Source organism: Micromys minutus (assembly GCF_963924665.1).
Source record: "Micromys minutus genome assembly, chromosome: 32".
NCBI classification, from domain to species: domain Eukaryota; kingdom Metazoa; phylum Chordata; class Mammalia; order Rodentia; family Muridae; genus Micromys; species Micromys minutus.
In genome coordinates, this window is record NC_137967.1 from 17291773 (window position 1) to 17317053 (window position 25281).

Sequence of the window (25281 nt, forward strand, 5' to 3'; positions counted from 1 at the left end):
TCAATGGAATAGAGTAGAAGATCCAGAAATGAGCCCTCATGTATATGGTCACCTGATTTTTGACAAAGGAGCTGTAAACATTCAATGGAAAAAGGACAGCCTATTCAACAAATGGTGTTGGTCCAACTGGCACTCAGCATGCAGAAGACTGAAAATAGACCCTTTCTTATCTCCTTGTACAAAGCTCAAGTGTAAGTGGATCAAAGATCTTCACATTAAACCAGATACACTGAAACTATTAGATGAGAAAGTAGGGAAAACCTTAGAACACATAGGCACAGGAGAAAATTATCTGAACAAAACACCAATGGCTCAAGCTCTAAGGTCAAAGATTAACAAATGGGACTTAATGAGATTGCAAAGTTTCTGTAAGGCTAAGGACATTGTCAAGAAAACAAAAAGGCAGCCAACAGAATGGGAAAAGATCTTTACCAACTCCACATCAGATAGAGGCCTAATATCTAAGGTATACAAAGAACTTAAAAAGCTAGACACCAGAGAATCAAATAACCCTATTAAAAAATGGGGTACAGAGCTAAACAAAACGTTCTCAATTGAGGAATATCGAATGGCTGAGAAACATCTAAGGAAGTGCTCGACATCCTTAGCCATCAGGGAAATGCAAATCAAAACAACCCTGAGATTTCACCTCACACCAGTCAGATTGGCCAAGATCCAAAACTCAGATGACAGCAGATGCTGGCAAGGTTGTGGAGAAAGAGGAACACTTCTCCACTGTTGGTGGGGTTGTAAACTGATACAACCACTCTGGAAATCAGTCTGGCGATTCCTCAGAAAATTGGACATAGTACTACCTAAAGATCCAGCTATTCCACTTCTGGGCATATACCCCAGAGACACTCCAATATACAACAAAGATACATGCACCACAATGTTCATCGCAGCTCTATTTATAATAGCCAGAAACTGGAAAGAACCCAGATGTCCTTCAGAAGATGAATGGATACAAAAATTGTGGTACATTTACACAATGGAGTACTACTCAGCCATCAGAAACAATGACTTAACCAAATTCTTAAGAAAATGGCTGCATCTAGAGAATATCATCTTGAGTGAGATAACCCATTCACAAAAGAACAGACATAATATGCAGTCACTGATAGTGGGATGCTAACCCCAGAGGCTTGGACTGCCCCAGAAACAACTCACAGACTGTGTGAAGTTCAAGAAAAAAAGAAAAGAAAAGAAAACAAACAAACAAACAAAAAAAAGACATTATGCTCAATCCTTACACACCAAGAAAATGTTGACTAATTCCGGGTTACATCCTGTTTTACATGTACGTTTGCTCATTGTAACTAGTAAGACCTTAATGCAGAGTATCAAACCTTAAAAAAAAAAAAAAAAAAAAAAAAAAAGCCAAGCACTGACAAAAATGTATTTGAATACATTTATGCAAAAATGTTTAAATTTTCCTTTTATCTTTGTTTTGTAAAATAAAGTTTAAAAAAATAAATTAAAAAGAAAAAGAAAAGAAAGGCTAATAGCTCTACATTATGTCAAATATTCACTGCTGCTTCGATACAAGAAGTTAGGACTTTGTATTGTTCTGCATATATTCTTCATTATGTGGATGATATTTTATTAACTGATCTCTCTGAATGGGTTTTACTACATGCCTTTGCAGTTAAACAACAAGCTTTAAAATCTTGGAGATTAGTTGATGCTTCAGAAAAGATTCAAAGGCAATATCCTTTTCAATATTTGAAACATCAGTTATATCCTAAACAAATTGTGGCACAGAAAATTCAAATAAGAAAAGATAATGTACTTAATTTAAATGATTTTCAAAAGCTTTTAGAGGTTAGATGGCTAAGACCTTGCCTTAAACTAACCACAGGAGAGCTTAAACCTCTGAAGTTCTCAAGGGAAATACAAATTCTAATCCTCTTCAACAATTAACTGATGAGAGACAAATAGCTTTTCAGAAAGTAGAAGAAGCTATTAGTCAACAACAGATACAGCATATAGATTATGATCAATTATTGGTTGTCTGTATTCTTACTACCTATCATGTGCCTACAGCAGTTCTTTGGCAAAAGGGACCCTTAATGTGATTCATCTTTCTTCATCTCCTAAGAAAAATTTAACATCCTATTATAAAGCTGTTGCCTTGATCATGAAGAACTGTAGAATAGAATCACGAAAATATTTTGTGAAAGAACCTGACAAAATATTTATTTCTTATTCCAAATAGCAATTAAATTGGTTATTGCATAATACAGATATTTGGCCTACTGTATGTGAAAACTTTCCAGAAAAAATTGATAATCATTATTCAAAAGACAAGGTGTTACAATTTGCCTCTAAGCATACTTTTGTATTTCCTGTAAATTTGCGCATGCAACCCATAGAGAATGTGATTAACTGTATTTACAAATGGTCCATATTATGGGAAAGCAGCATATGTAACTGAATCATGTTTATTCTCTTGAGTTTACCCACACTTCAGCACAGATAATTGAATCGCTTGCTGTAGCCACTGTTTTTGAAAGGTTGAAAAATCATGCTCTTAATTTGTATACTGATAGCCAATATATAGCTCATGGTTTACAATTGCTTGAAACCGTTTTCTTTTTAGATACTGCTAATTCTCAAATTTGGCAATTAGTTATGCAAATACAATGTAATTTAAGAGACAGAGCTGTTTCTTACTTTATAGAACATTTAAAAGCTCATTCTGGTGCCATGGCTCTCTGTACCCAGATCCCGCTGGGAGAAAGCTAGTCTCCCAGGAGTGCTGACACACCAGATAACACAGGTGAGACCACCCTTTCTGCTCACATTCCTGGTCCAAGAGGAACCCACCCTGAGACTTCAGGACACAGGAACTGATGAATAGTCTGCAATAGGAGCCTTCCAGTTTCTGTCTGTGCCCTGAGTTGACCCTGTGCCACACTGGGAGAGAGCTGGTCTCCCAGTAGTGCTGACACACAGGCTTACAGGAAGGTCAAGCCATTATTAGAGACAATAAGACCAGCTAACACCAGAGATAAGCAGATGGTGAGAGGCAAGTACAAGAACCTAAGCAACAGAAACCAAGGCCACTTGGCATCATTAGAACCCAGTTTTCCCACCAAAGCAAGCCCCGGATACCCCAACACACCGGAAAAGCAAGATTCTGATTTAAAATCACAACTAATGGTGGTGGTGGAGGACTTTAAGAAGGACATAAATAACTTTCTTAAAGAAATACAGGACAACACAGGTAAACAGGTAGAAGCCATTAAAAAAAAAAAAAAAAAAAAAAAAAAACCAAAAATCAACCAAACAGATGAAGGAATTGAACAAAATCAACCAGGATCAAAAAATTAAAATAGAAACAATAAAGAATCACAGAGGAAGACAACCTTGGAGATAGAAAACCTAGGAAAGAGTTCAGGAGTCACAGACACAAACATCACCAACAGAATATAAGAGAGAGAAGAGAGATCTCAGGGGCAGAAGATACAAAAAACATAGACACAAAAGTCAAAGAAAATGCAAAATGCAAAAAGCTCCTGACACAAAATATCCAGGAAATCCAGGAAACAATGAAAAGATAAAACCTAAGGATAATAGGTATAGAAGAGAGCAAAGATAATAAGTATAGAAGAGATTCCCAACTTAAAGGGCCAGTAAATATCTTCAACAAAATTATAGAAGAAAACTTCCTTAACCTAAAGAAAGAGATGCCCACAAACACACAAGAAGCCTACAGAACTTTAAATAGATTGGACCAGAAAAGAAATTTCTATCACTACATAATAGTCAAAACACTAAATGCATAAAACAAAAAACAAACAAACAAAAAAAATATTGAAAGCAGCAAGGGAAAAGGGTCAAATAACATATAAAGGCAGACCCATCACAATTACACCAGACTTATCAACAGAGACTATGAAAGCTAGACGATCCTGGACAGATGTTACACAGACCCTAAGAGAACACAAATGCCAGCCCAGGCTACTATATCCAGAAAAACTCTCAATTATCATAGATGGAGGAACCAAAATATTCTAGGACAAAAACAATCTTAAACAATATCTTTCCACAAATCCAGCTCTACAAGGGACAATAGATGGAAAACTCCAACACAAGGAGGGAAACTACAACCTAGAAAAAGCAAGAAAGTAACCTTCTTTCAACTAACCCACAGAAGATAGCTACACAAACATAATTCCACCTTTAACAACAAAAATAACAGGAACAACAACCATTGGTCTCTAATATCTCTCAACATCAATGGACTCAATTTCCCAATAAAAAGACATAGACTAACAGACTGAATACATAAACAGGACCCAGCATTTTGCTGCATACAGGAAACTCACCTCAGTGACAAAGACTCTTTACCTCAGAGTAAAAGACTGGACAAAAATTTTCCAAGAAAATGGTCCCAAGAAAAAAAGCTGGAGTAGCCATTCTAATATAGAATAAAATTGACCTTCAACCAAAAGTTATCAAAAAAGATAAGGAAGGACACTTTATACTCATCAAAGAAAAAAAAAGATGAACACTCAAGTCTGAATATCTATGCTCCAAATGAAAGGGCACCTGCATTCATAAAAGAAACCTTACTAAAGCTCAAAGCACACATTGGACCTCACACAATAATAGTGGGAGACTTCAACACCCAACTCTCATCAATGGACAGATCATGGAAACAAAAAATAAACAGGGACACACTAAAACTAACAGAAGTTATGAACCAAATGGATTTAACAGATATCTGTAGAACATTTTATTCTAAAACAAAAGAGTATACCTTCCTCTCAACACCTCACAGTACCTTCTTTAAAACTGACCACAAAACATTCCTTAACAGATAGAAGAATATTGAAATAATCTCATGCATCCTATCAGATAACCATGGACTAAAACTGGTCTTCAATAACAACAAAAATGACAGAAAGCCTTTATATACATGGAAGCTGAGCAATGTTCTTCTCAATGATAAATTGGTCAAGGAAGAAATAAAGAAAGAAATTAAAGACTTTTCATAATTTAATGAAAATGAAGGCACAACATACCCAAACGTATGGGACACAATAAAAGCAGTGCTAAGAGGAAAACTCATAAGTCTGAGTGGCTCCAAAAAGAAACGAGAGAGAGAAAGAACAAATGTTAATGTGTTAATGCTCCTAATATTTTATAACTGGTCATTTAAAAATTTTGTTTCTTCTACTGCATTTAATGTAAGTTCATTTGATTGTACACTTTCTAATTGTGTTAGTATAGTGAAATATGATGTGTCTGTTATGTCAGTTTATCAACCAGCTTTTGTTTTATTGACCATGAATATTACAGGATGTTGGTATTCTGGAAAATCTTGTAGATACAAGAAGAAGTGAGTCAGACCTTAAGCAGAAGTGAGAGGATAGTGGGCTTGTTTATTGCTGGTATAGCAGCTTTGATTACATTAATAGCACCACTGCTTCTGCAATTGCTTTGTCAAAGAAGTTAAGACAGCTACTTTATCACTTAGCAAAAAAAAATGTTATTAATGCTCTGAGTATTCAAGAGGATTTAGATAGGCATTTGAAATGACAGATTGATGCTCTTTATGATACAATTCTAATTATTGGAGAGGAGGTTCATAGTTTAAGAGTAAGAAGCCATATTGAGTGTCATACTAAATACCAATGGATTTGTGTTACTTCTAAAATTTACAATGATAGTCACTATAATTGCAAAAAGTTCAAAGACACTTGCAGGGTATTTATTTTGCACAATTCTAATACCTCTCTGAACTTTTAATTTTACATACCAAGATTATAAATTAAAAAAAATGCTGCTCCACTGAGTTTTGATGCTGCAGATATTGCTGATAGAATTATTCATGGCCTGAGGTCAATATTTCTATTTTGGTCAAACTTCAATCATGACTTATATAGCTTGATCATGTTAGCTCTTCTTGTCCTGGGAATACTTCTATTCCTGCCCACTGTGATAAAACTTGCCTTTAACAACATCAATATGTTGGCAGCTCAAATACATGGCTTGAAACTAAAAAAATGTACACTCAGACATAGTTATTAATTTAACAGACTGGCAGTGAATGATGGACAAGTTTCTGCATAGTGTTTTACCAACCTAAGACAAAATAGCGTTGCTTTTGAAAATGCATCTTTTATGATGGGTAAGAAAGGCATTCTTGTTAGAACAACCTAAGACACACTCAGTCTTAAAATAAGAAAGGAGGAGGTGTGGAGAGCTCTTGATGCTGCTTATAGAATTTGGCAAGTACTTGTCACTGGGTTCAGAGAGGAAGATCAGATAAGAGTATTTAGATTTGGGCTAATGTAAAGATCAAGGTAAACACAGCCATGACTTTCCTTTTGTTTTAGTAATCCTGAGAAGCCTCCAGACCCAGTGACTCTGGAGACTTTGTTTATTGCTTTGTTTGATTACTATCTTGTGTGATCTCTTTGTTTACTGCCTTGTTTGATTGCTTTTTTTTTTTTTTTTTTTTTTTTTTTTTGATCTGAGAATTGACCATATTCTTTGGATGTACCTAGATTGATATAAAGGCAGACTGGGAAAAAGAAATAAAGGTGCTTTAGGCTCAGCACTGGCTGAATCCATTACTGTTACCTAATTGTCTTTTTCTTTTCTATCCTCACTCCCTCCATCGAGACCCTGTTGATTGACTGAGCTGGTTTGGGCACACCAGACTTAGGCCCTCAAGGGCAGCAGATGGGGCAACCAAAGCCTGTTTTGTCTAATAGACAGGGAATATGCATTCTTTTGGGGGAATTCTTGGAATCTTTTCCCTAATATTCATGAATTCTAACCTAAAATTGTCCTATTTTTTTTTCAATTTGTTTAAAGTTTAAGATTCAAAAATCACATTTAATCTACTCCCACAGGTCAAATCAACTATGCTGATAACCATTATTTAATCCTTAATTAACAACTAGTTTCCTCTTACTGACAAACTGTTACTGCCTATCCCAGATATATAATTAATATATTTTCTTTCTCAGCCACCCATAGTAGATAAATTTTCAACTCTTCCTTCTGCCTTCCTTAACACAAAACAGATAACTCCGGGCTTAAAGGATGCCTTCCAGGACTAACTTGCTTTTCTAGGACCATAACAACAGATCATGGTGAGCTCCTAAGTAAACTATTACAGCCTTAACACACACTACCCACCCTGGCAGACATCTCCTTGCCGGGGTTCTGCTCCTCTGTTATATTACTCTACAAGTTTATCTCTACAAAAGCAAAAGCTTTGCCTCCACTGACCTACATGGAGACTGGCCCGCCATCTCCCTGGTGGCCCGCCATCTCTCTGAACCTGCTGGTGTAACGAAGCTGCTTTCATTCAGACACAGATTCTGACTGAAGACTCCCGAGACAAACAGATACTGAGACCCACATATAACAGCTGAGACACACAGATGACAGACTTGGGACTTTCCAGAGACAGATGAACTCTTTTGCCGAAGCCAAATGGCTATCAAACTTAGGGAAATTTACATGATAGTAAGGAAAACATGGTGTCTATATAGATTAATTAAGTGTTGTTTAAAACTGATGTTAACATCCTCACAAACTGTACAATCTACTGAACAATTAATTGGTTCAAGAATTCCTTGTCTCCCTAGCCCTTGGTTACCCCTCTGGCCTATGTTGTGTTTTATTTTAATGTTTCCATCTCACCCAAACGTTTCACTACAAGTAACACGAGAGAGCAACTCCAACGACACCTCTCCATTAATAAAAAGAAAAGGAGGAGTTCTGGGATGGTAAACCATGCCAGGAAGCTTGGTGGGTAGAGCAGGTGGAGACCCTGGAAACTCACACCTGAGACAGTAGTTTCCTTCCTGCTCCTTGACAAATTCCTGGCCTGGATCAGGTGCCACACTTCCCATATAAGGAAACATGACCTGGGGTCATGTGGGCCCAGAACAGAGTTTTCCATGCTAGAGGCCCTGATGATTTAGCCAACAAGCTCCTCGTCCTGGATATTCCTTCTTGCAAAAGGTATTTAATCTTGGGTCTGCCCCGAGAAATTGGTACAGTATGCATCCATTTTCCACGATAAACACTCAATAAACAGTTTAGAACCACAGACTGTCTCTTTCATCAAGAATCACAGTGGGGAGTATGGAAGGGGTCTTTGACTCTCAAGATGAGCCACAGCCTAAGCTTCCTGTTTCCAGTTATAATCCCAGCCAAGTACCACTGAGCTAAGCTGGAGCTCTCCTCCCCCAGCCCCTCAGCCCAGGGGCCCTCAACTCTGCTCTCAACTCCTCAAGACTCAGTAGTGCCTGAATGTCCAAGAGTTTGGGAACACTCAGTTCTGGCCTTTTCTCTAGCTTGTGGGCCCCTGACAGTTTGTTCCTGACTGAGTTCTCTGTGAAATTCTCTGGAAGCAAGGAATACCAGTTTTGGCTTTCTCACATCTCAGACTGCCTTTTTCTACCCCCGGAGTGGTGTCTCAGTGCTTCCCCACAGCCCAGAACCCACCCTGTGCCAGCACTGGGGAAATGAAGTCAAGCAATCTCTGCAGTTTTTCCTCCCCAGGGTGGGACACAGACCCACAATCAATTACATTGTTGCCTCCCCACACACATACACCCCGCCATAATGGGAGCAAAAAAGTCAAAACAGGTTTTGAGTCTGATCAGATCATAATGTTACAAAACAGGAGAGAACAGCAAGAGAAAGCACAGAATTACACAAGTACTTGAGACAGAACATTATACATTTTGTGTTCTTTCTTCTATAGACAAAAAGGGGGATCACTATGACAGGTTGAAATGAAATTTAGAAGGTTATTAAGGAACACTCAAAATTTACATCCCCAAAAGTTGGATAGTCTAAAAGACATGGATGAATTCCTAACCACGTATAACCTTTCAAAATTAAATCAAAATTATACAAACAATTAAAACAGAACCACATCAGCAACGAGATTAGAGCAGCCTTTAAAAGCCTCCTGACTTAGATCATGGACAACTACTATTCAGAGGCCACATCACTAAAGAAAACCGAGTCTCCCCTCTCTCAGCAGCCATCAATTATCAATGATTTCTCAAGTTGGGGGTGGCCCTCATGGGTCCCTACCATTCATGTTGAGTAGCTTGGTCAGGCAACCATAGCTGCTCTGAGTTCATAAGTACAAATGATCCTGTCACACCTAAAAGACACTGATTCACAGAGCAGTACCTATCAATCTTTCTAGGTCTATGTGATCTGGTTGGAATACAGACATATCCTTAGTATATAACTGTAATCCCAAACAATGAGCATAAGGTTAATTGGAGGGTAGTTCAGACAGTTGAGTGCAGTGCAATGGAGTTTGTTCCTGAGCTCATGCAGTTCAGTGCAGGTCAGCAGAGGCTGCAGAAGCCAGAGAATGGGAAGGAGCCAGAAGATTAGAACAGATTGCCAGAGGTAGTTTGAGGCCAAGCAGAGCAATTCAGTGAGAAACCAAGAGAAGCCAGATTGAATCAGTCATCTTGGAGGGGAGTTTGGGCCAGAACAGCTGAGCTGAACCAGCCAACCAAAGTTCAGAAAGAACTAGAAAGGATGAGCTTACTCGGCAGTAAGCCTCTGAGATGACAATTACATCAGGTGAATAAAGACCACTTTTACAATCTTTGGCTCTTACAATATTTCTGTCCCTTTCCTTGATTCTCCCTGAGCCTTCAGGGAGCGGGGGATATGATATAGAAGTACCATTGAGAGCCAAGAACTCTATAGACACTATTCTATGCACTCTGGTTTCACTCTGTAAGTCTCTATTAGCTGCTTCCACAGCCAGCAGAAACATCTCTGACCAGGGTTGGAGTTAGGTGGGTAGTGGAGTGTATATACATGTATGGAATTCTCAAAAGAGTTAATATTCACTTGTTGGGGGATGGTTTTGTGCACTCACATGCTGATTTCGGTGTTCAGTGATCTGCTAACAGTCTAATCACTAGCATTTTCATGATTATTGAACCATCTCCTGTATCAATGTTGTGTAAAGAATGCTCCCCAATTATATTTGATTGGTTAATAAAGGGTTGATCAGCCTGTGGCTTGGCAGAGAAGGAAGAGCTTCCGATGCTGGGGGCACAGTCTCAAAGAGGAGAGGACAGAAGGAAAGTGGTGGCCATGAGGCAGAAGGTCCAGGAGGAGTTGTCATGAGCAGGATGCCAAGGGATTCACCACACAGACACACAGGGAACAGAGCAAGCCAAGGAGAGACTCAGACTGCGTAACAAAGAGCCTGGGGCTAGGAGTAGATAGCTTAGAGGATTAGAATAGCTGACTGTTTGTCCAGTCATAGTGAACTTAGCTTGGTAATAAACTTAATAGGTCTTTGTGTTGATTATTTGAGAGCGAGAATGGAAACAGATAAGTCTATCATCCTATATTACTGCCAACTACACTGGAAGAACAAACAAGTCTTCCTATGAAGAAAAACCTAGGACCAGATGATTCACTGAGTTACATCAAGCATTTGATGAAATCCCGACACTAATGCTTCTCAAACTATCTTATAAGCTGGGGAGAGAAAAAAAAAGATGTTACCAAATTATTCTATAAAACCAGTATTATTTTGGTATTAAAATTTGATAAAGACATAATAAAAAAGGCAACTAGCCAGATGTGGTGGTGTACACCTTTAATCCTCCCGAGGCAGGGGCAGGGGCAGGGGCAGGGGCAGGGGCAGGGGCAGAGGCAGAGGCAGAGGCAGAGGCAGAGACAGAGGCAGAGGCAGAGGCAGAGGCAGAGGCAGAGGCAGGTGGATCTCTGTGAGTTTGAGGCTAGCCTGGTCTACAGAGAGAGTTCCAGTATAGTCAGAGCTAAACAGAGAAACCTTGTCTCAAAAAAAAAAAAAAAAAAAAAAAACCTAACCAACTAACCAACCAACCAAACCAACCGCCCCCAAACTACAATCAATTATCCTAATTAAATAGGTGCACAAATCTCGCAAAAATTCTTGAAAAGCAAATTTAAGAACACAAGAACACATTAACATGGTCATATAACCACAGCCACTTGGTTTCATCCTAAGTAATGTCCTGGAGGTATCCTCTCCCTAAACTGATATTGCCAAACAGGCATCAAGAGCATGACTCACAGGCAGGATGGTACAACCATCAGGAGCAACCTCGAGCCCAGCATGGTGGTAAGCGTGGGTGTCAGGCTGAGGGCAACGGCTAAGACGATTTCTCATTACCTCCGAGGGTTAGGAGGATGGCTTCCTGAGCAGCAGGAAGTCACAGCACAAACTGTTGGTGACGGTCGATGTGGCTGCAAACAAGAGGCTTGTCATCATCAGGTTCTTCTGGCAAAACTCCATGTTGGGGTTAATCTCCTGTAAGGAGGGAGACCAAGTCAGTTTGTCATGTCTTTGTGGGGTTCTGGATCACTCCCTGGATCCATTTTCAGATCCAGAATCCCATATTGAGGTGAGAGAGCTTCTGTAAAGACATCCATGTGTCAGACATCAGATAGTTCAGGTGTAATTGCTTAGTTTGCAAGATTGTGCCCTGATGTTGAGGGGGTGCTGTCTGTCATTGTGAGTCCCGAAGTAGGGAGAGATAGGAGAGAGTCTGGGACAGGCCACAGACCATCTCCGAGGGGACTCACAGGGTGTCGTGTTTTGTAGTAAGAAAGAAAGATGGATGCAGGCTAGAACCAGAGAGGGCTAGACTTACAAATTCTGAGTCATTTCCAGAGATTTGTTCAAAAAGACAGAGAGCCAGTCGATACAAGACAATCAGCTTGGCTCAACAGAGCAATGAGAATGCTGAGGTAGAGACCATGAAAGGATTCTGAGAGACAACGACGTCTTAGTTGGCTTCCTATTGCTGTAATAAGAGCAATTTGGGGAGGAATGAGTTAATTTGGTTTATATGTCCACCCCCAACCCCAATTCATTATGAAGAGAAGTCTGGGCAGGAACTTGGAGGTAGAGCCTTCAAGGAACTTAATCGGAGTCCACGGAGAATGCCTGCTTACTGGCTTGTCTCCCACAACTCACTCAGCTTGGTTTTGTTTGCAACTCAGAGTACCTGCTCATGGGAAGCGCTGCCCGTGTGGGCTGGGCCCTCCCACAGCAATCATCAATGAAGAAAATGCCCCACAGTTTGTTCAGTCTGAGGGAGGAAATGCCTCCATTGAGATCCACTTCTTCACAGACGACTCTGGCTCGTGTCAAGTTGGAAAACACGGAAATCAAAACGAAAGGAAACGAACAAAACAGCTCGGAGCCAAAGGAGAGGGAATCAAAAAGAAAAACCAGGAGGAAGAATCAGAGGGCTAAAAGACAAAAACTCCCAAGCTAGGGAATCAGGAGGCAGTGGAACTCTTAAGAGTTTTTGAGAGAGTATTGTGGTTTTTGGTATTGCGGATTCCCAATCCGCCATCCTCACAGACCCGTACCCTACCATAGCAGCCTGCATGCTGCTGCTAGGCCTCAGTCTACACAAGAAGTTGCATCCCATTCAGATATCAGCCAAGAACCTCATCATCCGCATAGGGGATGGGATGGGGGTGTCCACAGTAACAGCTACTCGGATCCTAAAGGGACAGCAGCAAGGTCATCTGGGACCTAAGACACCACTAGCCACGGACTGCTTCCCACACATGGCCCTGTCTAAGATATACAACACCGACAAAGGTCCCGGACAGTGCTGGCACAGGTACAGCCTTTCTCTGCGGGGTCAAAACCAATATGAATGCTTGAGGGCAGCTGCACGCTTTAACCAGTGCAACACAACGTGGGGTAAAGAGATCGTCTCAGTAATGCACCGTCCTAAGAAAGCAGGAAAGTCTGTGGGAGTGGTGACATCGGTGCAGGATGCCTCTCTGGCCCGCTCCTACGCATACACTGTGAACCGTAATTGGTACTCGGATGCACAAAGGCCTGCCTCTGCACGGCGGGAGGGCTGCAAGGGCATCTCCATACAGCTCATCTCCACGGACATTGATGTGATCCTCGGTGGTGGCCGCAAGCAAGTTCATGTTTCCGAAGGGGACACCAGAGCAGGGATATCCAACTGACGCTGAGCAGGCTGGAACCAGGCTGGATGAAACCTAGTTTAGGAGTGGCTGGCAACGCACCAGGAAGCCCGGTATCTTTGGAACTGTGCGGAGCTCGTTCAGACATCCCTGAGCAGACTTGTAACACACTTTATGGGCCTCTTTGAACCCAACGACATGGAATATGACATTTAACGAGATCCTTCTCAGGATCCTTCCCTGGCGGAAGATGACAGAGGTGGCTGTGCGCATGCTCAGCAGGAACCAACAAAGCTTTTATCTCTTTGTGCAAGGGGGCCCGCATCGATCATGGCCACCATGAATCTATAGCCTATCGTGCGCTGACTGAGACTGTCATGTTGGATTCAGCCAACAAGGCAGACAAGCTCACCAGTGAGGACACGAAGATTCTTCTCACCGCTGACCCCTCTCACGTCTTCTCTTTTGTGGTTACCCACACAGAGGGACCTCCACCTTTGGGCTGGCTCCCTTTAAGGCTGGTGATGGCAAGGCTGGGGATGGTAAGTCCTTTACCTCGATCTTGTATGGTGAGTCAAGTCCTGGTTACAAACTCCATAATGGCGTCCGGGCTAATGTCACTGAGGAAGAGAGCAGTCACACTACGTACCTGCAGCAGGCAGCTGTACCCCTGTTGTCAGAGAGCCACAGCAGGGAGGATGTGGAGATTTTTGCGCGTGGCCCACAGGCGCACCTGGTGCACGGAGTAAGGAACAGAACTACACTGCTAATGTAATGACCTTCGCAGCCCTCTCGGAGCCCTACACGGGCTGCAGCCTGGCGCCCCCTGCTGGCCAGAGCAGTGCCGAGCCCACGCTGCATCTCCGCCTTGCTCTGCCTGTTGGCAGGGAAAATGTTGGTGCTGATGGTGGCAGCTGAACCCTGACTTCGTAAGTTCCCTGGACTCTACTGCACTGTCCAACAGTTGGCTTTGTCCGAGGCCAGTTCGGTCAGACAACAAGTTCCCCACGGCAGGAGCGAGGATTGAAAATAAAAGCAAGACAGTCAAAATTGTAATATGACCTTGGCCAGTCTTGAGGCTGAAGCGAAGCCTTTTTAAAATTCAGTCCTCTTTTAAACCATTTTAATTACGTGCAGAAAGGTAACTTCAGTTCTGAGTCAGAGAACGAGCAAGTTAATAATTGAAAATCCTGTAAACATCTTTCTGGGGGCCAAATGGGGAGACCAAAGACAAAGGTGGGTCCCCAGAGACAAAGGAACTGTCACATCTACAGCTGAGTTTGCCCATAGCTTCAAATGTAAATGTTCTTAATCCGGGCCAGTTTCCTGAGTTTAGGGCCAGAGTCAGATTTCTGCCTTGACTAACTTCTAATTGTCCTGGTAATGTCAAAATTCCTGCCACCAACTGTCCAGTGATGCCAAAAGGCTCTCCATGTTGCTTGTTCAGTGCCTTCTGCCAGTACTGTTTTCTGGGTTCCAAATGATCCTCAGAACTAACTTGGTTTGTCAGTCCTGAACTGTACCTTAGTACAAGGCCTCCCCAATCCCCTGGGCCTCCTCTGGCACTTCCCTTCTATCCCCGCCTTCATTTTTTTTTTGACACAGGGTTTTGCCTAGTCTAGATTTCAGCCCACCATCTTTTTAACCTTAGCTTCCCCCCAAACTGTAGGTGTCTCCTCCTGTATCTGGCTGCCATAAAAATGCAGAGCACTTCTCACCTTCCTGGACCCTCCTTTCTTCTGGAAAGACACACACACACACACACACACACACACACACACACACACAGTTTCTGAAAGACGGTGAGGCACCAGAAAAAAAGATATCCCATGAGTATGATGCTGGGGTCCAGGAGTTCCCACGACCCACACAAACACCAATCTCAGTCAGACAGGGATAGTTTAGAGCGTTTGTCCCAGGACTGGTAAATCAGTGCCACAAAGAAGACTCAGAAGCTGATTGTGACCTGAGCCAGGATCCCTCAGAGCTTTTAAGCCCGAAATTCACAAACATCTGTGCTAAGTTATTCCCCCAATCAGGATTTAGGGGTAGGGGACTTCCTTAGGAACATGTCTCTGTTGTACACATATCCTGTTCCTATTGGTTGGGATATTCAAAAGTGCTGGGGGACTTGCCTGGCCTAACATTCATTTCTTAACTTGCCATCCAGGATGTGTGCTATCCACCTACATGTCTCTTGCTGCCAAGTAGGATGTCAATTCCGAGGGAGGTCTTGGGAACTTCAACTTTATTCAACCTCTACTGAAACTGGAAATTTTATTCCAAATAGCTTCTTCTATTCATGACTCCTATGTTGGAGTCCACCCCAGGGGCAGCTCATCATACACAGGTGCAGGAAGTGCTGCCAGGTGGTTAGTTCAGGTCTAAGCTTATTGTGACTCGCTAACAAAGTAGCGACCTCCTCTAACTGACCTCCATTGTGTTTGTTTTTCAAGAACACCTAAGCCCAGAACAGAACTAGAAGTTTTCTAGTAACAGTAACAATGGTCTATGAGAAGGTTTCTTTGTAACATTAGGAACAGCATGAAATGGCTGGCCAGGCAGGCAGCAGTTATCCAGGCCTCAACAGATGACATGAACTCTAATGTGGAAAGGCCAGGGAGAAAGCAGGCACACAAGAATCCTAAAGCAGGGCTGAGGCAGGGGAGAGGCTAGGAAGCAATCAACTAGCTCATGACAACGACAGGACACAGTGTTCTTCTGTACAACCATCACCAGACAGACAGGTCAGCCAAGAGTCAATCGAAGGCCATCACGTACCTGGCCACTTGCCTTCACATACTGTTGTCCCCATTGTAGCTTTTGTAGGTCCATGTCAATCAATTCTCTCCTACAAATCCTCAGCTAAAATGGGCAGATTGCCCCGCCCCTCTGACTCCACCCATCTCCCTGCCTGGTGGTACCTCTGTAAGGTTGTTGTACAGTTTCCCCATGTCCGGCTGCATCTAATTGACACGAGAGCAAAGAGGAGCTTAATGGGCCCTAGTAGTAAAATCATGGAAGACAGTGGTGCTGAGGATGATTTGAACTGTGGGGGCTCAAGAGGTTTTACGAGGAGAACTTTAGTATATGGACTAGAGACTATTCTTGTGATATTTTGGTAAAGAACATGGCTGCTTTTTGTCCTTGTCTGAAGAGTCTGCCTGAGGATAAGGTGAAGAAATTTAGATTAATTGCATTGGCAAAGAAAAATCTCAAAACAACTTAGTTGTCTTAGTCAGGGTTTCTATTCCTGCACAAAACATCATGACCAAGAAGCAAGATGGGGAGGAAAGGATTTATTCAGCTCACACTTCCACATTGCTGTTCATCACCAGAGGAAGTCAGGACTGGAACTCAAGCAGCTCAGGAAGCAGGAGCTGATGCAGAGGTCATGGAGGGATGTCACTTACTGGCTTGCTTCCCCTGGCTTGCTCAGCCTGCTTTCTTATAGAACCCAGGTCTACCAGCCCAGGGATGGCACCACCCACAATGGGCTGGGCCAGGGATGGCTCCACCCACAATGGGCTGGGCCAGGGATAGCACCACCCACAATGGGCTGCCTCCCCCATCACTAATTGAGAAAATGCCTTACAGCTGGATCTCATGGAGGCATTTCCTCAACTGAGGCTCCTTTCTCTGAGATAACCCCAGCTTGTGTCAAGTTGACACAAAACCAGCCAGTGTACTAGTTTAGACTTTGCCTTGTGGTTCACTCTTATGAGGAATGTTTTGATCGAGCATAGCAAGATTAGAAAGCAAAGATACAAAATGTATGGTTTAAGTACTAAAAGGGCACCAGTAAGGGAACTGAAGCTAACTTCTGTGTTCAAGGATATTAAATGGAATTAAAGGAGTGATGACCTTGGGGAAAGATCCTACGTTGCTAAGTTTATTGTTTGTGCATTTGCAGTTGAACAAGGCATTATTATGACCTGGCTATTATTTTCATTTGGACATAGGGATGAAGTGTGATGACTGTTCTTGGTGGTCAACTTGACTATCTCCGGAATGAACAACAACCCAGACATGGAGATCTTGTGAAAATGATTAAAGTTTAGGCTCAGGTGTCGTGGATAGCACACGCCTTCAATCCCAGTAGACAGAGGACCGCAGAGCTCTAAGTTCAGTGTCAGTCTAGCTTAGGCAGTGAAGAAAATCACTGGGAACAGAAAGCTGGCGAACATGCGATAGAACAAGGTGGGGGGGGGCGCATGTTCTAGCCCCAGCAAACAGCAGAACGCGGCAGCTTTGGCCACATGGCTTTGGTTTGAGAATTAAGAACAGAAGGGGTCACTGGGACCATTGATGCTGCTCACTTACAGCTAAGAAATTAGCAGCGATTAAGAAGAGACCAGCATCACTGAGGTGAAGTGTTTCCTGAAAGCACCAAGAGGCCGAGTTCCAGAGAGAGCCCTCGCTGTACTGGCAGCTGTACCTGTAGTTTTGGATGTTCCTTCTTTAGTCTCTCCCTTGTCTACTCCTCTCACCCCCGGCATTTCCTCGGCTCATTTCCACGTGACCTCTATTTCTTTATCTGTGTACTATCCCCCACTGAGGCTTCAACACCCTTAGGGATTCCTTTCTTGCTTCCTAGACTTAACAGGTACGCATCCCGATTTAAAGACAGAAATTCAAATCTGTGATCCACATGTAGCATTTGTTATTCTGAGCCAGTGATACCTCACTCAGTCTGTTTTCCAGTTCCATTTATTTTCCTGAAGATTCCACAATTTTACTTTTCAGTGTTAAGAGTATTTCACTGTGGGACTTTTCTTCCCACAATCCTCCACGCCAGTTCTTTTCGATGTGGGCCAGGCAGAATGGCTCCCGCAAAGGGTGATGGGAAGAGAAAGGGCCTACCTGCCATCAGTGAGGTGGTCACTTGAGACTTCCAACATTCACCGCACATTCATGGAGTGGGCTTCAAGAAGCATGCCCCTCGGGTACTCAAAGAAATCTGGAAATTTGCCACGAAGGAGATGGAGACTCCAGATGTGCTCATTGATACCAGGCTCAATAAAGCCGCCTGGGCCAAAGGAATCAGGAATGTTCTGTATCGCATCCGAGTACCTTTGTCCTAAAAAAGCAACGAGGATGAGGATTCACCAAACAAGCACACCGGTAACTTATGTCTGTTTCCACATTCAAAAATCTACAGACTGTCTGTGTAGACGTGAACACACCTGCTGAATAAAAAAAAAATAATAATAAAAAAATCCATTTTGTAAAGGAACCAGTTTTCCCTGCCCAGTTTGGTGGTCACTGGTGTTGGTTCCATCTCTTAGCTGTCAAGGGCAGCCTCAGGAGTGAAAGGCTCAGTAAGAAGGAGAGGAAAGTCGGTGGTTACAGGTGGAGTGAATTTCTCGTGTTGCTCAATATTTTACAAAGACTTGATGATTTTTTTTTATTTGAGTGAGCACATGTGTTTCTGTTTGTGTACACAGCAGGTGTGCAGGTGCCTGTAGACACAGGAAGAGGATGCTGGATCCCAAGGAGATGGAGTTACAGGTGGTTTTGAGCCACCCAACATCGGTCTTCTACAAAAGCAGTAACTTCTGAGCCATCTCTCTAGCCCAAGAATCTAATTGTGTAACGCAGACATTCAGAGCTGTAAACATCCCTCTTGGCTTTTCTCTTATCACACACAACTCGGTAGGGTTTTGATGTGTTTTCTTTTTGTTTCATTTAATTACAGGAGTCTTTAATTTTTCCTTCTTGATTTCTTCAGTAGACTCTGACATGTCCATTGAAGAATTAATCTACCCTGTTATTTAGTGCTGTGCTGTAAACTGTGTCTTTGTGTTTTCTGAAGTTCCTTTATTTATGCCTTTACTTTATTGTTGTCAGGTAGTTACATTATCCTCACTTTTCTCTATTTTTTGAGACTTGCTTTCTGCCCTAAGTTGTGGTCTAGCAGTTGTCTGAGCTGATAAGAGGGATTTGAAGTCTGCAGTGTTTGCGAGGGCTATGACTCTGTTTAACTCTGATAATGTCTATTTAACTTGTTTTCTGGCTGTTCTGTTCATTAGTGAGAGTGGGGTATGGAAGTCACCTGTCATTACTGTGGTGTTGTTCATACCTGTGGCTCTGCCCATACATGTAGATAACTGAAGTTGGAAGTTCTCGACATTCACTTACATGTTCAGAATGTCAGTGTCTTCTTGTTTTCTTGGTTGGCACGGAGTGGTTCCAACTAGTTTTGTGTTGTAATCTATTTTGCCTACATCCCAGTTCCACTTGCTTGGACTGCCTTTCCCAGCCTTTCAATCTAAGGTACCTCCTGTCCTTGATAGTGCTGTGTTTCTTAGAGAGAGGCAAACTTCAGGCCCCTTTGCATATTGCCATCTTCTTTGTTTCTTTGGACTGGGGAGATTGAGACCATTAAATCCAGAGTTATTATTGAAAAATGTTTACTTAAATGGAAAGATTGTTGCTTTTGTCTTGTTTTCTGTGGAGGGCTAGGACAACAGGAAGCTTTCCCTGGGGCCATGATGTGTGGAAAAGAAACACGGTTCCTTTTCTAAACAAGGAGCATGCTCGGCAGAGCCAGTAAGGGCATGGGGACCAGGTCCTTGAGGGGAGCTGAGGCCTTGGTCCTGACAACCCAATTCTTTCTACACTAAGGGGTTGTGTTTGTCAGTCCCAGGGCCGTTGTGTGCGCAGTCTTTGATGTCCTTGAGATAATCCTTGTGCAGCAGTGATTGATTACTTACCAATGACTCTGTGTCATTTTGGGGTAGTTTTTGTCGACCCTGGTCCATTTTTCCTTTCGGAAAAGCCTGCATATAAGATAAGATGTTGTCTTCTTAATCAGCTTCTTTGGCATAAGACATAGCTTGTGCAAGATCTCCTGACCCCATTTAAGAAAATATTCTCTACCTTCTCAACCCCTTGTTCCTTCCTCTTAAGACCCTGTCATTGAAGAATGAATGACCTGCTGGTACAGGTCATTTTTCTCAAAACCTTTTTATTAACCATCATGATTTTGTTTATTTCCTTGCTGTGGTCTCTTGGGTACACTTAATCTTCTCTTCAGTCCAAAGCTTTGTGGTCATAAATCCCTTTGATTTGTTTTGGTTGGGGATTTTTTTTGTCCTTCAATTATGATAAAGAACTTATTGGATATAAGTAGTCTGGAGTGGCAGTTGTGGCCTTTCATAACTTGGAATAGCTCTTGCCTAACCCTTCTGGCCTTAAAAGTTTCCACTGAATGATCTGTTATCCTGATCGGCCTGATTCCATGTAAGACTTGGCCCTTCTCTCCTGTAGTTTTCAAAATTCTCTGTTCTAGGTTTTTGTGTTTTGAGTATATGGTTAGGAAGGCCCTGTCTATCTGCTGTCTTGTCTGCCTCTTGTGGCTCAGTGGGCATGTCCTTCTATGAGCATGGAGACTTTCCTTCTATGGCTTTATTGAACATACCTTCTATGGCTTTGGCATGAAACATTCTCGCATGACAACAATTTCTAGATACTTTTTCATTTCGTCCCAAAGCTCCCCCAGGTTCCATTTATACTTTTAACATCTCCACTGACCTCGATGGAATGGTCCTCCGCACTTTCTGAGCCCTGGCTTCCAGCCCTTCACATGATTCATCCCATTGGTAGAACTACCACTGAGCCAGCTGACTTTTCATCTCCAGCATCAGCTCACCTTCTTCAGCAATTCTGACCACCTCCTGGTTTCCTGCCATATACTGGCTTTCCCTGCTGTCTCTCACTATCTTCTTCGACCATGTTCACGTCTTCTCCGAGCTGTTTGAGCATACTTAGAATTGTTCTCTTGAGTTCCCTAGAAATTCTTCTAAGTCACTCTCATTGGAGGCCATTCTGATAGGATTGCTAAGTTTTGGAGGAAACAAAACGTTTGAGGTCATGGATTTTCATGCTGTTTTTGTTTATGTACCAGGAATTAGTTTGTTTGTTGTTTGGGTCTCTCTCTCTCTCTCTCTCTCTCTCTCTCTATCTCTCTCTCTCTCTCTCTGTCTCTCTCTCTCTGTCTTTCCCTCTCCCTCTTTCCCTCCCTCTCTCCCTTTGTCTATCCCACCAGTCCCTCCCTTCATTCTAACTCCTCTACCCCCTTCACACACCCCAACACCCCACTAACCTAACCTGGGGACTTGAGATTAAGAAGTAGCCACAAGTCATGGAGCCTTAGTTGGCCTGTCATAACCCCTGGAAGGAAGCTGTAGAGAGCAGTAGGACCAGAGACCAACAAGTTGAAGGGGGCAGTAGTTGAAGGCTTGGCTTGGGCAGGAAAGTACACCGGGAATGGTTGTTCACTCTCCACGGCTAGAAAAACCTCATCAACGGAGAAAGCTTTATATCAACTAGAGTTTGAAAGCTTTAAGCCTGAGGTCTCCAGCTGGGTTGACTTCTGGAGCTATGCATATGTTATTTGAGAATGCTGTAGAGACCGAGAACTCTGAAGACCTAGGGTCTGCTTTATACCCACAAAGGCATTCTTCCAGAAGGGTGGCTAACACGTAGGAGGTCCTGAAAGCTCTCCGCCAGAACCAATCACTGTGCTGGGATTGCTTCTCACACTAACACATACTATGTCCACTGGGACACACTTCTTACTCAGTCACCACAAGTTAACAGGTCTCAGGAGGAGGGAAGAGAGTGTGCCATACTCACAGACTGTAAAGCTAAATGTGGCCGGCAGAAGTCACTGTTATTCAAGAAAGCAGGCTACCAAGGCGAGGTCTTTGCAGGCAAGGGATGGGGTAGAGGATGAGGTAGGGGATATGGGGAGATAGGGTAGGGGAACAATAGGAAAGAATCTAGAAGTTTGATTGTCCCTTCTCCACCCCGTGTACATGACTGGTAGCATCCAGTTTTCGGGGCTCAGAATAGACCTGCTTAACCCCTGTCTTCTTTTGACCCTTGAGATTATTGTTTTTTTTTTTTTTTTAATTACAGTTTCAGAAAAATGTTCAGTACTGATTAGTATCTTGACTTTATCATATTTTTTTTTAAAAAGAATCTTTTAAGAATATTTTCTTTTTTATGTGTATGGGTGGTTTGCCTGCATGAATGTCTGCCCACCACATATGTGTCTAGTGCCGACAGAGTTTAGAAGAGGGTATTGGATACCCTGGAACTAGAGTTACAGATGGTTCTGACTCACTGTGTGGGTGCTGGAAACCCAACCCAGGTCCTCTACAAGAGCAGCAAGTCAAGTGCTGTTAACAATTGAGCTGTCTCTCCGGACCAAAGAAAACTTGTATGTTATTTTATTCTTTTAAAAATTTATCTGATTTTTTATTATTGGGGAAATCAGTTGTTTTTCCTTTTTACTGATTTCTAATTTTCAACCTATTGTCTTCCTCTCTACAACATGCTTCCCCGCTCTTTTTTGCTTGTATTTATTTAACATTGCTGTCTGTATCTCTATGGTGGCCTTTCCATGTCCAGGGCTGTGCTCGTTGGTGATGTGTTAGTGTCTGTAATGAACCTAGCATGGTTCTTATGACTGTACTGAGAACTGGATCTTAGGGATGGTTGTTCAGTAAGAATAGCCCCAGATGGAACCACAAGACATATCTAAACCAACAAACGTACAGATCACAACACAAAACACAAGAAAGCAAGGCAGCAGGGCTCCTCCATGGATACCCTAAGTCCTCAGCATCTAAGTTCCAAGACTCTGGAAGGTACCCTGAAGTGACCATGAAGTCTAGTGCTTGTGACCTGCTTGGCTTTTGGCCACAATGTCTCTTTCACTCACAGAAGCCTGGAAGCGAGTCTGGGATGGGCGCTATGGAACAGAGAACCCCCATGGCTCAGGTGGAGCCCTGGGAAGGGTGGAAGGCTAGAGTGATGTTTCTGTTGTTAAAAGGGTTTTGGGAACCAATGTTAGGAAAAGGATGGAGGGGGGGTGGCCCATGGAGGTGTGGCGAGGCCTGGAGGCAAGGGGGATGCCTCTGGGGGATCCATGTTGGGAATCTCTACCCCCCTGTGGAAGCAGTCACATGACAGTATAGTATAGAATAGTTTATTCAGGTCATGGGGGAGTTAAGAGGGTAGTTCAGGTCATGGGGGAGTTAAGAGGGTAGTAGAGGCAGAAAGAGAGAGAGAGGGAAAGAGAGAGAGAGAGAAAGACAGAGAAAGAGAGAGAGAGAAGAGAGGAATAGAGGAGTAGAGGCTGGCCATGAGCATGTGCAGGGAGAGGTGGAAAGGGAAGGGTAAGAGGAGGGGTAAGGGCATGAGAGCAAGAGAGAGAGAGAGCGCAAGAGAACAAGAGAGGCAAGAGAGAGAGAGAGAGGAGGGGGCAAGCAGCCCCTTTTATAGTGTCAGGTCACTGGGGTGGAACATACCTGGCTATTGCCAGGTAACTGAGGGGTGGGGTTTACAGAATCCCAACAGTTTCAGTAGGACTTTTGGGTGAACTGAACATTGTAACTCAGGATCGCAGCTGTCAGAAGGATGGGCAGGCCTTCAAAAATAATAATGGCAACCTCAGATATGGATTAAAGAGCCCTGCTAGCCAAGATTTCTAATGACCCTTAGGGATGCTTGTAAGGTGGGTAGATTGGTTACATCCCTACCTCTTATTAGTGTTTTTGATGGATGCTTCTCATGAGAGGGATGAATTTTTCATTAATTTGTTTATCCATTTTACATCCAGGTCACAGCCCCATCACCCCCACCACTACCCCTTCCCCTTCTGAGAGAAAGAGAGACCCCCTTGGGTACCACCTTGCCCTGGGACATCAAGTCACAGAAGAACTACATCCTCTCCCACTGAGGTTCAATCAAGCAGTCCAACTAGGGAAAAGGGATCCAGTGGCAGGCAACAGAGCTAGAGACAGTTCACACTCCAATTGTTAGGGAATCCACATGAAGACCAAGCCACACATCTGCTACAAATGTGTGGGGGCGTAGGTCCAGCCCCTGCATGCTCTTTGGTTGATGGTTGAATCTCTGTGAGCCCCTATGGGCCCAGGTTAGTTTCCTCTGTAGGTCTTCTTGTGGGGTCCTTAAACCCAGTCTTCCACAAGACTCCCCAGTTCTCCTGATGTCTGGCTGTGGTGTCTCTGCATCTGTTTCTATCTACTGCTGGATGAAGCCACCCAGGAAACAGCTATTCTAGGTTTCTGTCTGCAAGCATAGCAAATTATCATTAACACTGTAAGGGGTTGGCTCTCTCCAGTGGGGCTCAAGTTGGGCCAGTCATTGGTTGGTCATTAAAGAGGGATTTACTTAGTCACCCTTGGCAAACATGGCTAATTGTGGCTCTATTTGACAGTCTAGGAATCTCTTTCAGAGGATACTTTGGCCAGAGCTGACTGATTGACAGGCATCGGTACCAAAGACATTGGCAATGCCTTCCTTTCCCAGCATCCATCAACCTTCAATATCTCTTTGGTCTTATTATTATTTTTTCGTAGGTGTATATTAAGTGCCCATAGTTTTTGGTTTTATAAAGACTATTCCTTTGAGGTATCCCCTGCATCTGACCATATTTGTCCCTCCTGTTTCTTTTCTCCCTTCCCACCCCTGCTAGTCTCCTTCCCTCCCTCGAGTTTCCCTCTCTGTTTGTACAATACAACCTTCCTTTCTTTCTTTACTGTTTTTCTACCATGAAGAAAAACTCCCTGCCCCCAGCTGCAGTGAGTCAGGAAAGATGAAGAGGGGGACCCTCCCCCTACCCTGGGAAAACAAACCCCAACCCCAAAAACCTCTCTTTTCTGTACTTCCCAAAGGAGAGGCCTTGAATAGCTCAGAGCTGAATACAGAAACAGATCACCGAATTCGTTGCCATGTGGGAGTCACATGACCAGAACAACCAACCGCTGTGTCCAGGTACTCTTCATGTTTGATTTTAGGAGACAAAAATTGCAACTTACCAGAGAAATGGAAGCCACCGACCCACTGCTTCCTCCACAGTCAGCGGTAACACTGAGCGGAGGGCCAGTCCGCCCCCATAACTGTCTTCTGTGACCATCTGGAGCTATGTGTTCTCCCTAGGACTTGTCGGCGAATCGCCCCGCCTTCCCAGAGTAGTTTATTCCTTAGCACGGATGTGAACGCACACCCTGGAAGAGGAAGAATGTGGAGCCTGTATTCTCTAACGCGGGCTTGTTATGCAAGAAAGATCACGTTCCCCATGAGAACCACAGTTTCCTCCTACAGTTATGGCCACCTGACTGCCATCAGTGGCAGGGATGCATGCAGTGTCTGGCGGTACTTGGTACCCTCCTGCCTGGCAGCCAGGTTTGGAGGCAAGACTTTGCTGAGTTGTCTTCCCTTTTCCCTTCTTGGTAAGTTTTTCATCTCTCCGTTATTTCCTTGGAATAT

General features: G+C 43.2%; 1 pseudogene across 1 annotated transcript; it reads left to right on the forward strand.

Annotated features, from left to right (window-relative positions):
* Nucleotides 1-12414: 12414 nt before the first annotated feature.
* LOC308413621 (alkaline phosphatase, germ cell type-like) lies at nt 12415-13893 on the forward strand (annotated as a pseudogene). The gene has a single exon. The product of its transcript is annotated as an alkaline phosphatase, germ cell type-like (transcript).
* Nucleotides 13894-25281: the final 11388 nt, after the last annotated feature.